At 38.7% G+C, this 13,152-nt stretch overlaps 1 protein-coding gene across 3 annotated transcripts in view; it reads left to right on the plus strand.

The window, feature by feature from the left end:
• The window catches only part of LOC124595336 (putative RNA-binding protein Luc7-like 2), a 45,849-nt gene that overhangs the window by 30,701 nt on the left and 1,996 nt on the right, over positions 1 to 13,152 (plus strand). The gene's annotated exons all lie outside the window — the stretch shown is intronic.

Genomic DNA, 13,152 nt, shown 5'->3' on the forward strand with positions numbered 1-13,152 from the left:
ACACTGAGGGCATTTACTATGGGCATGCTGTGCTAGTCAATTCTGGCTCGGTGATTTACAGAAAAAGCCAATGCAAGTACTTCACTTTGTCAAAGTTACTGCGGTCACCATCCAACCTTGAAGATACATGGTGTCCCTCGGTGTACTTGCCACATGCAAAAATGTGAAGCTGAAAAGCGATGGTGCTCCCATAATTATTAAATTGTTGTTTTGTTTATAGGCCTCAAGCATCATTCATCAACAAGGTAGTGGTAGGGTTACATACAACTTTAGTGGAGTTACACATAACACCATGACTTCCCTTATCTTAAGACATCTAGGAATGTTGTTACATCCCACTTGTATTAGGCTTGTTGCTCTGTTTGTATTAGTTTACAAGTTTCTCACTGACCTATGTGGATGTAAAAGTGCTTGTAATTTTTCAGTTGTCAGTTGAATAGATTGGATTCTAATATTTATATAAAGCGCTGTGTAAGTATATAATCAGTTACAAGCAATAACTGAACACTATTACGTACAGTCGATTTGCTTGTAATATAATGCCACAGCTTAACTTCTTTTATGCACAAAGTTAATAATATGCTACAAATTACCATAAGGCAATTTTGACCCTTTAAAGTTTGTGGAAGACAGGGCCTTTGTTCACTTGTCAAAATTATTGAAAAGGACCACTTAAAGATGAAGTCTTGTCTTACCTGACCCATTCCTTCATAATTCCATCGGTAAGCAAAATGGCTGTGTTTGTGAAAGTCCTGTCAAATGGCATAATGCAAGTTGTTAACATTGTTAGAATTTGTAAAACCCTTTTACTAGCCTGCTGTGTTAGAAGTATTATTTTAAGATGCCTTTAATGGAATCCTTCAGACATAGTACAACGATTAGATGTCTGTGTGGGTACAAAAACTTGCTATCCATATTCTCATTTTCCATACATGGCCAGCTCCATAGATTTTGTTAGCCTGTGTGAAAATTTAAAGATGCAAGAGACAGGTTTAGTGAAAGTATATGTTTGGACATTTATCTTCACATGCAGTACATATTTGCAGCATATAACAGAGACAAAGAAACACACACATCTCACTGTACACTCGAAAACAGTTCACTGCAGTGCTAGACAGTGGTGTGTGATATGTGACAACCTATTTAGCCTTTAGACAGTGGAAATACAGGCCTCACCTACAGCAAAGCCTTAATAAGTAAATCAATGAAAAAGTATGACATACATAAATGTCAAAATTTAAGTTAATGATAGTAACTGAGGATTTGTTCCATTGCAAAATGAATATGGAAAGTATGTAGTGTTGAAGTGCAAAGAAGTGCTGTGGAAACCATGAAATGTCAAATAACACAAAAAAAGTACACCTGAGGATGCAGGAATAGTTATTGGTAAAGAAATGCAGGTGCCAAAACTAAAATGTGTAGCCATTTTCTTTAAGATTTGTTCAATCATTTAAGTCAAGAATTTGAAATCGGATAATGGCATTCAACTAAAGTAGTATATTTTTACAGTCTCAGATGCCATATCACGCTCTAGTCTGTTTCCTCTTTTCATTCGCTGGTGAAAAAAATTTGCCCAGCAATGTACCTCTTGTTATGGCTGATTTTGTTGTCAACAAATTATACATCAGAATGAAGGCAGCCACTGCATGAGTGCTAGCCATGCTGTTGAAGAGTGGTGAACTGAAATATCAGTGGGCAAGAACTGAACTGACATCAAACAGAAGTGACCAGTGCCTAATGGTGTACTGTGAGCAGACGTCTTCAGAGGCAGAAGCTGCACACGATGGATATGTTGCATAGGAATTTGTCCGTATGTGTGGGGAATTTTTGGCCCTTTTGTCAATGTAGGGGTCCATTTCTGATTTAAGAAACCCAGAGATCTTTCAGCTAAGAAAGAAAAAATAATAAATAAATGAATTATGACAATATTTTATGTTTAAAAATTGGCTACATTATGAACTGATACAAAATCAACACTTGATCTCCTACAGCAATAGTAGTCCCCTGATGTCACCTCATTTCTGAGACAGAAATTGCATTTGCATTGTTGATTCAGTGTAGTATGTTCATCATCTAGGTAAAATGAAAGAACACTGTTATGTTATCTGCTGGCAATAGGCAAGGAGAATTGGCAACACAGCCATGGAGACAGTGGCAATACTAGTCATAGCTCGGATACAATAATTTCAGTGCAAGACCTGTAGCAATCAGCACAGATGAGTACTTAGTTATCAGCAGCCTTGGTGGTGTTACTGCTGTACAACATGGAAGTTCGTAGGACAGTGAGTGACTTAGCAAGTTAATTCTTTATTTGTTGAAAATGTATATAAATTATCGGTGCCTATTTCGCATGTCCGTTGTACATTAGTGAAAAACAGATATGGTTGGATATCGAGAAGACGTGCTTTCCAACACATCAAAACCACAATTTATAGCTCAAGACAGTTTTGAAAGCACTTTCCTTTATTTTAGCAAAAAGGATAAGTTAGATCTCAGATAGTTACTGGAACACAGTTAAATATGAAAAACTAGATCAATAGTTCATGCAGTCCAGTTTAGTTGCTTCATCTCCAAAATAAGCTTTGAATGGTTGCTTCCATATGATCTTAATATCAGTATTTATTGATAATGCCTTCAACACCAACAGAGAAAAGCTAGTGAGTGGATGAAGTTACAAAAGCAGAAAAAATAATTTAGAGGGGTGTGGCAAGGAGAAGAGCAATGTGAATGGTATTAATTGTAGATCCACGGAAGGAGGAGTGCTGGGGAAGGATGCCATGCTGTTTCCCCCAAGTCAACACTGCTAAATCACGGTCTAGATCCTAAAGATTAAAGTATGTGGTGGGCAGTCCATATTTTACTTATTTATTTATTACAGTGTGTTTTTCTCAGCAGTACTGCTGTAGATATTTCTGGTAGCTGAGGAACTGTTAGGCCATTTATGCTGACGTAGCAATATTTCAAGTGTTGGAAGGTGCACGTGGCGGAAACTAAGTTAACACTGCCACTAGCAAGCAAGCTTTGCTATTTTGAAAGACTCACCCAAGTTGAGTCTTCCGACTGGACTTCAGTTGTCATCAGTTTCATAATACTGGAGATTAATTTCCAGTAAGACATTAGATTTTATAATTGATTTGTTTCCAACTTTTCTCGCACTTCATTCAGGCAGAACTTCAGGGTGTATACAACCCGGGAGATCTGGGAAAAACCCAGGAATTTTTTCATCCGGGAGAAAACCAGGAAAAACCCGGGAACTTTTAGAAATCCAGGAATTTTTCTTTGTTTTAGTTCTCAGTTAAATTTTTGTGATTTTGACTGGTAAGAACCAATATTCTAACAAAGGATGTTATTGTATCCCGCTACTGCAAAATAATACTGCAGGAGGACTGTGAAATGAATTGGAATCCTATTTCCATTAATTTTGCGAACGCAACTGCTGAGGTTTGTGCTGGTGCATTGTCGTGATGGAAAGACTTTTTTGCAGTCCAATTGCTGGCGTTCATAATATGCACCTGCTAAACGTCCCGTGTACCCTCCATGGGCCATGGACCTTGCCGTTGGTGGAGAGGCTTGAGTGCCTAAGCGATACAGATAGCCGTACTGTAGGTGCAACCACAACGGAGGGATATCTGTTGAGAGGCCAGACAAACGTGTGGTTCCTGAAGAGGGGCAAGAGGCCTTTCAGTAGTTGCAGGGGCAACAGGCCTTTCAGTAGTTGCAGGGGCAACAGGCCTTTCAGTAGTTGCAGGGGCAACAGGCCTTTCAGTAGTTGCAGGGGCAACAGGCTGGATGATTGACTGACCTGGCCTTGTAACACTAACCAAAACGGCCTTGCTGTGCTGGTACGGTGAATGGCTGAAAGCAAGATGAAACTACAGCCATAATTTTTCCCGAGGGGGTGCAACTTTACTGTATGATCAAATGATGGCGTCCTCTTTGGTAAAATAGTCCCCCATTCGGATCTCTGGGTGGGGACTACTCAGGACGACGTCGTTATCAGGAGAAAGAAAACTGGCATTCCACGGATCAGAGCGTGGAATGTGAGAACCCTATAATCGGGCAGGCAGGTTAGAAAATTTAAAAAGGGAAATGGATAGGTTAAAGTTAGATACAGTGGGAATTAGTTAGTGAAGTTCGGTGGCAGGAGGAACGAGACTTCTGGTCAGGTGAATACAGGGTTATAAATACAATATCAAATAGCGGTAATGCAGGAGTAGGTTTAATAACGAATAGGAAAATAGGAATGCGGGTAAGCTACTACAAACAGCATAGTGAAAACACTATTGTGGCCAAGATACACGAAGCCCGTGCCTACTACAGTGGTGAAAGTTTATATGTCAACTAGCTCTGCAAATGATGAAGAACTTGATGAAATGTATGATGAGATAAAGGAAATTATTCACATAGTGAAGGGAGACAAAAATTTAATAGTCATGGGTGACTGGAATTCGATAGCAGGGAAAGGAAGAGAAGTAAATGTAGTAGGTGAATATGGACTGGGGCTAAGAAATGAAAGAGGAAGCCGCCTGGTAGAATTTTGCACAGAGCACAACCTAATCATAGCTAACACTTGGTTCAAGAATCATAAAAGAAGGTTGTATACGTGGAAGAATCCTGGAGATACTAGAAGGTATCAGATTGTATAATGGTAAGACAGAGATCTAGGAACCAGATTTCAAGTTTTAAGACATTTCCAGGGGCTGATGTGGACTCTGACCACAATCTATTGGTTATGAACTGTAGATTAAAACTGCAGAAAGGTGGGAATTTAAGGAGATGGGACCTGGATAAACTGAAAGCACCAGAGGTTGTACAGAGTTTCAGGGAGAGCATAAGGGAACAATTGACAGGAATGGGGCAAAGAAATACATTAGAAGAATGGGTAGCTTTGAGGAATGAAATAGTGAAGGCAGCAGAGGATCAAGTAGGTAAAAAGGTGTGGACTGGTAGAAATCCATGGGTAACAGAAGAGATACTGAATTTAATTGATGAAAGGAGAAAACACAAAAATGCAGTAAGTGAAACAGGCAAAAAGGAATACAAACGTCTCAAAAATGAGATCGACAGGAAGTGCAAAATGGCTAAGCAGGGATGGCTAGAGGACAAATGTAAGGATGTAGAGACGTATATCACTAGGGGTAAGATGGATACTGCCTACAGGAAAATTAAAGAGACCTTTTGGAGAAGAGACAACCACTTGTATTAATATTAAGAGCTCAGATGGAAATCCAGTTCTGAGCAAAGAATGGAAAACAGGAAGGTGGAAGGAGTATATAGAGGGACTATACAGCGGCAATGTTGAGGACAATATTATGGAAATGGAAGAGGAGGTAGATGAAAATGAAATGGGAGATAAGATACTGCGTGAAGAGTTTGACAGAGCACTGAAAGACCTAAGTCGAAACAAGGCCCTGGGAGTAGACAACATTCCATTAGAACTACTGATAGCCTTGGGAGAGCCAGCCCTGACAAAACTCTACCATCTGGATACCAAGATGTATAAGACAGGCGGAATTCCCTCTGACTTCAAGTAGAATATAATAATTCCAATCCCAAAGAAAGCAGGTGTTGACAGATGTGAAAATTACCGAACTATCAGTTTAATAAGTCACAGTTGCAATATACTAACGCAAATTCTTTAGAGACGAATGGAAAAAACTGGTAGAAGCCGACCTCGGGGAAGATCAGTTCGGATTCCGTAGAAGTGTTGGAACACGTGAGGCAATACTGACCCTACGACTTATCTTAAGAAAATAGATTAAGGAAAGGCAAACCTACGTTTCTAGCATTTGTAGACTTAGAGAAAGCTTTTGACGACGTTGACTGGAACACTCTTTCAAATTCTGAAGGTGGTAGGGATAAAATGCAGGGAGCGAAAGGCTATTTACAATTTGTGCAGAAAGCAGTGGCAGTTAGAAGAGTTGCGGGACATGAAAGGGAAGCAGTGGTTGGGAAGGGAGTGAGACAGGGTTGTAGCCTCACCCCGATGCTATTCAATCTGTATATTGAGCAAGCAGTAAAGGAAACAAAAGAAAAATCCGGAGTAGGTATTAAAATCCATGGAGAAGAAATAAAAATGTTAGGTTCGCCGATGACTTTGTAATTCCGTCAGACCCAGCAAAGGACTTGGAAGAGCAGCTGAACAGAATGGACAGTGTCTTGAAAGGAGGATATAAGGTGAACATAAACAAAAGCAAAACGAGGATAATGGAATGTAGTTGAATTTAGTCGGGTGATGCTGAGGGAATTGATTACGAAATGAGACACTTAAAATAGTAAAGCACTTTTGCTATTTGGAGAGCAAAATAACTGATGATGGTCGAAGTAGAGAGGATATAAAATGTAGACTGGCAAAGGCAAGGAAAGTGTTTCTGAAGAAGAGAAATTTGTTAACATCGAGTATTGATTTAAGTGTCAGGATGTCGTTCCTTGAAAGTATTTGTATGGAGTGTAGCCATGTATGGAAGTGAAACGTAGACGATATATAGTTTAAACAAGAAGAGAATAGAAGCTTTCAGAATGTGGTGCTACAGAAGAATGCTGAAGATTAGATGGGTAGATCACATAACTAATGAGGGGGTATTGAATAGAATTGGGGAGAAGAGGAGTTTGTGGCACAACTTGACTAGAAGAAGGGATCGGTTGGTAGGACATGTTCTGAGGCATCAAGGGATCACCAATTTAGTATTGGAGGGCAGTGTGGAGGGTAAAAATCGTAGAGGGAGACCAAGAGATGAATACACTAAACAGATTCAGAAGGATGTAGGCTGCAGTAGGTACTGGGAGATGAAGAAGCTTGCACAGGATAGAGTAGCATGGGGAGAGCTGCATCGAACCAGTCTCAGGACTGAAGACCACAACAACAATAATATGCACCTGTAATCGTTTTACCCTTTTCCAGATAGTCGATGAGTATCATCTCTTGCAAATCCCAAAAGACAGTCACCATAACCTTTCCAGCCGAAGAAATGGTTTTCGCCTTTTTTGGTGCAGATTCTCTCTTGTTAACCCATTGTTTAGATTGTTCTTTGGTCTCGGGAGTATAGTAATGTATCATTGTTTCATCCACAGTGACAAAACAATGCTTAAACACCTGGGGATTCTTCCTGAACAGTTGCAAACCGTTCTTGCAATACTTCACTTAATTCATTTTTTGGTCGAGCATGAGCAATCGCAGAACCCATCTTGCAGATAGCTTTCTCATATCCAAATGTTTATGCCAAATATATGTATCCGTTCATTCGAGATGCCCACAGCACTAGCAATCTCGCGCACCTTAACTCTTCTGCCATGTCACCATATCGTGGATTTTATCAATGATTTCTGGAGTCATAACCTCCACAGGGTGTCCAGAACATTCAGCATCACTTCCAATTGGCTGCTCCGAAAATTTTGAAACCACTTATAAACTGTTCTATTCGAAGGTTCAGAGTCTCCGTAATGTTCATCAAGCTTCTGTTGAGTCTACTGAGGCGTTTCGCCTTTCATAAAGTGATGTTTAATCACCATACGAAATTTTTTTTGTCCCTTTTTTGGCAAATCATTAGACTTCCTTGATTCACACAAATGCCGAACACAAAGAAATAGACCAATATGGCTGAAACTTTGTGTGTGTTCTTTCCAAAGATGCTACTAACTAAACATGACCTCGATACGCGCCGGTGGTACCATCTCTCGGACTTTTCAACCACTCCTCGTAGTTCCTCCCAAACCATCACACACAGATTTACTGTGGCTAGTAGCAAAACAGAATAGAAAAATAGTTTTTGTACTCTCAAATTTTTAAAGCTTTTTCTATTTTTATATTGAGCAGCACATCCATCAGTGAAATAATGCGCTTTCTTCACTCGTGGGTAATGATCTTCCAGCCACTTAACCATTTCTTTCAACATTTACAAATCCTACATCATGTTGCATACCACCACTTATAAAGCAGTGGTTCACTATTACCAATTTACTTTCTTCATTTACTACATAAAAACAAACAGAGGTGGATTATACAGCTGCTTCTTGTCCAGTAGTAACTCTGACTTTCATTCTGAATTACAAAACTGTAGTTTTCAGCAAAATCCGTTAGCAAAATTGTTTTTCCTGGGGTTAGATATTCTTTCAATTTTTGTCAATAATTTTGACTGACAGGTGTTAATGAGTGTGGTTTAAATGCCTGTAATTTTGTTAACAACAAGACTATGTATTCAAACAACACTTGCAGGCTGCTTTACTAATTCTGCCTGATGATCTGTGTTTATCCATTGGTTGAACTCAATTTCATCATCAGTATCTTTGTAAGCTAATTTGTTACAATAATTCTGACAGTTTCACGGGGACACTTATCACAGTGATTAAGCATGCAGTCGAAGTTTCCAGTCACGTACAAGAAATTTTATAAGTTCTTTGTATGTTTCCTCAATGTGTTCTGCATCCAGTAGCAAAGGATGACTTTTTTATATACAAATTCTGAATGCTAATTGTCTTTTTCTCCTGGTAACACTAAAGAATATTCATCATTTTGGTAGAAATCGGTGACAGTCTTTACCACGTAATCAGCAATAACTTTCTTCCTGTTTGGTTTAGGAATTGAGGAAATACCCATTTCTGTTTTCATTTTCCTTGCTTGTCGAACCACGTGCTCACTAACATTGAATTCTGATATGTTTTCGTTTGACAAAGTGGGTGGAGCTAAAATTAAAATTTAACTTACACTAACTACTTTTCGTTTCATTAACAATATAATGGCTTCAAAATCTTTGGCTTTCTTAACAATTTCATCATCAAATTTTTCTTCTCTGTGGTCAGAATCTTCAATACTGCAATTGAATGCCCAGCACACTTTCTTTCCAAACCATATTTCACTTTTTCTAGCTTCTTTTCGCTATATGAAGCCTAGCTGTGTTTTGGAATTGAGTGAAGTTTTAAGGGAGAGCACCTCAAATCATGTTAAGCTTTATTTGCATCCTCAGTACCTTGACTTTTTAGTTTGATTCGTGAAATGTCACCTCAGTCTCATCTGCACCACTTTCATTTCTATCACTGATTTCAGTTTTCTGTTAACAAATCTTACAGCATGTTGTGCTCAGTTTTTGGTGTGGTTTTATATAGATTCTTTCAGCATTTAATGTTTTAGACAGACCAGCAAATTGGCCTCAAAAGATTTTTTAATTGTTTGTGTTTTCCAAAAGGATCAAAAGTTCTTTGATGAATTACAAAAACTTTTAAGTAAAGGTATCTGTGACGTCCACATATAGAGCACTTTCTTGATCTTTTGGAAAGATTATACTGGATCACAGCAATGTCGGATCTTCTTGGTCTTCTCTCAGCTCTTCTATCTTTTTGTAGAGTTTTTTTCTAAGGTATAGGTTGTCAGATGACATGGTGTTTTTAGTCATTTTCCAATAGTGTGTGAAACCATTTTCCATTGCAATTAGTTGAGCACTTCACTTGAAACATACTTTTTACAAGTGGACTGATAGGGCCACACCACAAACAGACATGACCTGTCTCACGGAAAGACAGAGAACTGAGGCCAAATAGACTAATTGATGCTTGCCAGCTATTCTCAACAATGAATTTCAGTACTTGTTGCATTTTCATGCCTATAAAGGTTTCAAACAAGTCACTGCTATCTAAAAACTCTATCACTGTGAGCAGGTGATTGGCTGAGCAAACACACAAATTATGTACATCATAGTCTTTAAAACATTGCCGAATTAATCAAATGATATGAAATAGATTTTCACACTTACTTAACTTGCCTACCTGGAATGAATTATAGCTAGAGATGCTAATTTGGTACTTGTGCACCTGAGACAGTGAATGGATGAACTTCAAATCACAGCAAAAAAATATTTTGTATTCAGATGTGTGTGTCAGTTAGCAGAAGACCCATTCAAATTTTTGTTATATTAGAAAGCTTACAATCTGGGAGATCATTCCCAGCAGATTGGAGAAATGATGTAAGCATTTTTCCATATCCTTGCAATTTTTATAAAATAGGAAGTTGACATATTAATATTTTTTAAATTTTCTTTGTAACTTCACTGCTTCAATAACTGGATATGTTAACTATATGCCTTACTTAACTTCTGAAAAAAATTCTAAATCAAAAGCTTCATTAACACCCAAGTTATGGTCATTATGTAGATAGTACCATTTTGCATTGACATTCTTGCAGAGCCCAATTATCAGAATATCACTGCATTTAAAATTTGATATATTCTTGTAGTTTAGTCTCCGATAAATTGTAGTCTGAGACCAAAAAGATTTTGCAGAAGTTCCTATGTTGTAAGCAAATCTGCAAAGTTTTGTGAAAATCTGACATAGGGGTTACAAATCCTTGAATTATTGTGTGTTTTGACATGGAATGACCTTGCCCCTTTCTCGCATAAAAGTTTTAACAAATTTGAAGTTGCTGTTTTGTATCTAGTGTAAGAACGCATCTTTTTACATGCAAAACAAGCCACTAAATCTGAGTTCATTGCCATCAAATGCGAAACCAAATTTCTTCCAAATTGATTTCAGTTTAGCTTCTTGCATTGACGTGAAATAAGCTTGTTTCACCTTACAAGAAATTATGCACGTGGTGTCCATTTTATTAACGCCACTCTCACTGTTTACTGTGATGCATTCATTATGTAGTCATTCAGTCACTATTAAGTGTTAACTGAAGGTGGCAAAACTTTGCAACTCATACCTCTCAGATAACCATTGACCACATTTGTCATCCACAACATGCTTCAGACTGCACAGAACTTACGGTCAGGGCAATGCATGGTCAATACGTGCAAGTCCCCTGGGTGCTGCTAAAGTGGTCTGTGGCCAGTAATTGTGAACAGAAACAGACTGCCAGGTTCCAGACTTTGTTTCCAGCTAATATTACAACAGGTGTACAGTGCTGATTAATCCACTCTTGTTCACTGACTGCAGGTGACAGTTTGACAAGAAGCATAAATGATTTGCTGTACTTTAATTTTTAACTACAAAGCAGTTATTATTGTGGACATCCACAACACGTGCTTTACTGTGGATACCTACATGTGCTGCACAGTCCTCTAACCATGATTGTCGTGCGATAAATGTTTCTTTGTTCAGTAGCTGTATCTCATTGTTAGATGATTTTTTTATGTTTATAAAACTGCATTGTGATTACATGGAAACTCATCCAAATTTAGTGGCTGAAATTAGTTTATATCAAGTTACATTGTTAGTTGTATTCTTAGGAATTAAACTTTTCATTAAGAGGCATGTCTAGGTTGTATGGCTACATTGAAACTCCTTTTACAATGGAGTTTGTTACTGTAGTAGCGTGCTGAACTCTAGATTATTGTATCTTTCTTTGGCTTAGTTATTAGGTTAGTTGTGTGTCAACATATACAATACTAATCAGTTGCAGAGAGTGTGATTTATGAAGACAAAACTACATATGCCACTGGATACTACTTTGTTAGAGTAGAAGCTGACACATTATTAGATATGTTTACCAACAACTCTTACCGTGCAGTGTTCAGTAAATGGAAGTTACGGAACTGATTAGAATATTTGTTTTATTTGTTCACTCTGGTTGTTGCTAATAATAAAAAAGCAGTGTTTCTGAACAAAAACATCATATTATAATCACTGAATTCGGTAAACATAGCACTAAGTCTAAAAGATTTCCATTAAATGTATTCTGAAGACAACAATTCAAACATAAAACAGGGTGGTGGAAGGGATTTACAAATTATAACAGAGCAGCTTGTGCTGGCTTTCCCAGTGTCAGGATTTGTATAAGCTGTTGGTGTGGCTTTTCTCACTGGTGGAATGGAAAAATTACGGGTCCACAGAACCAAGCTCAGTCTCCAACTTTACAGTGGACAAGTATACTTATAGGACCTATGGCCTGTCTTCTGTACTTTTCACTACTAACTGTTATATGAAGTGTTGTTACATATGTTCTATTATCCAATAATGGAAAAACTTAGAGTATTCTTCTTGTGGTGCCACCCAAATGGGCAGTCTAGTGATAATGGGTGAGATGGGTGGTGGAGAAATTGGACATGGAGTGAGAAAAGGAAGTTAAGACAGGTTATTAGGAAAGTATTTAAGTGGAACAAGAAGTTGCTTTTATGGACAGTTTAGGAGATAACCTATATCATTGCAGTGGCTTAAATTTAATTAATATTATGTTCTTCAACATTGTGTTACTAGTGAAACACACCGAAATTTTATAATGAAGTAAAAATCTTTGTATAATGTAGCTTATGTACGAGGGCAGTTCAATAAGTAATGCAACACATTTTTTTTCTGAAACAGGGGTTGTTTTATTCAGCACTGAAATACACCAGGTTATTCCCCAATCTTTTAGCTACACAACACTATTTTTCAACGTAATCTCCATTCAATGCTACGGCCTTACGCCGCCTTGAAATGAGGGCCTGTATGCCTGCACGGTACCATTCCACTGGTCGATGTCGGAGCCAACGTCGTACTGCATCAATAACTTCTTCATCATCCGCGTAGTGCCTCCCACGGATTGCGTCCTTCATTGGGCCAAACATGTGGAAATCCGACGGTGCGAGATCGGGGCTGTAGGGTGCACGAGGAAGAACAGTCCACTGAAGTTTTGTGAGCTCCTCTCGGGTGCGAAGACTTGTGTGAGGTCTTGCGTTGTCATGAAGAAGGAGAAGTTCGTTCAGATTTTTGTGCCTACGAACATGCTGAAGTCGTTTCTTCAATTTCTGAAGAGTAGCACAATACACTTCAGAGTTGATCGTTTGACCATGGGGAAGGACATCGAACAGAATAACCCCTTCAGCATCCCAGAAGACTGTAACCATGACTTTACCGGCTGAGGGTATGGCTTTAAACTTTTTCTTGGTAGGGGAGTGGGTGTGGCGCCACTCCATTGATTGCCATTTTGTTTCAGGTTCGAAGTGATGAACCCATGTTTCATCGCCTGTAACAATCTTTGGCAAGAAACTGTCACCCTCGGCCACATGACGAGCAAGCAATTCCGCACAGATGGTTCTCCTTTGCTCTTTATGGTGGTCGGTTAGACAACGAGGGACCCAGCGGGAACAAACCTTTGAATATCCCAACTGGTGAACAATTGTGACAGCACTACCAACAGAGATGTCAAGTTGAGCACCGAGTTGTTTGATGGTGATCCGTCGATCA

The sequence above is a fragment of the Schistocerca americana genome, chromosome 2 (genome assembly GCF_021461395.2).
Source record: "Schistocerca americana isolate TAMUIC-IGC-003095 chromosome 2, iqSchAmer2.1, whole genome shotgun sequence".
Classification (NCBI taxonomy): domain Eukaryota; kingdom Metazoa; phylum Arthropoda; class Insecta; order Orthoptera; family Acrididae; genus Schistocerca; species Schistocerca americana.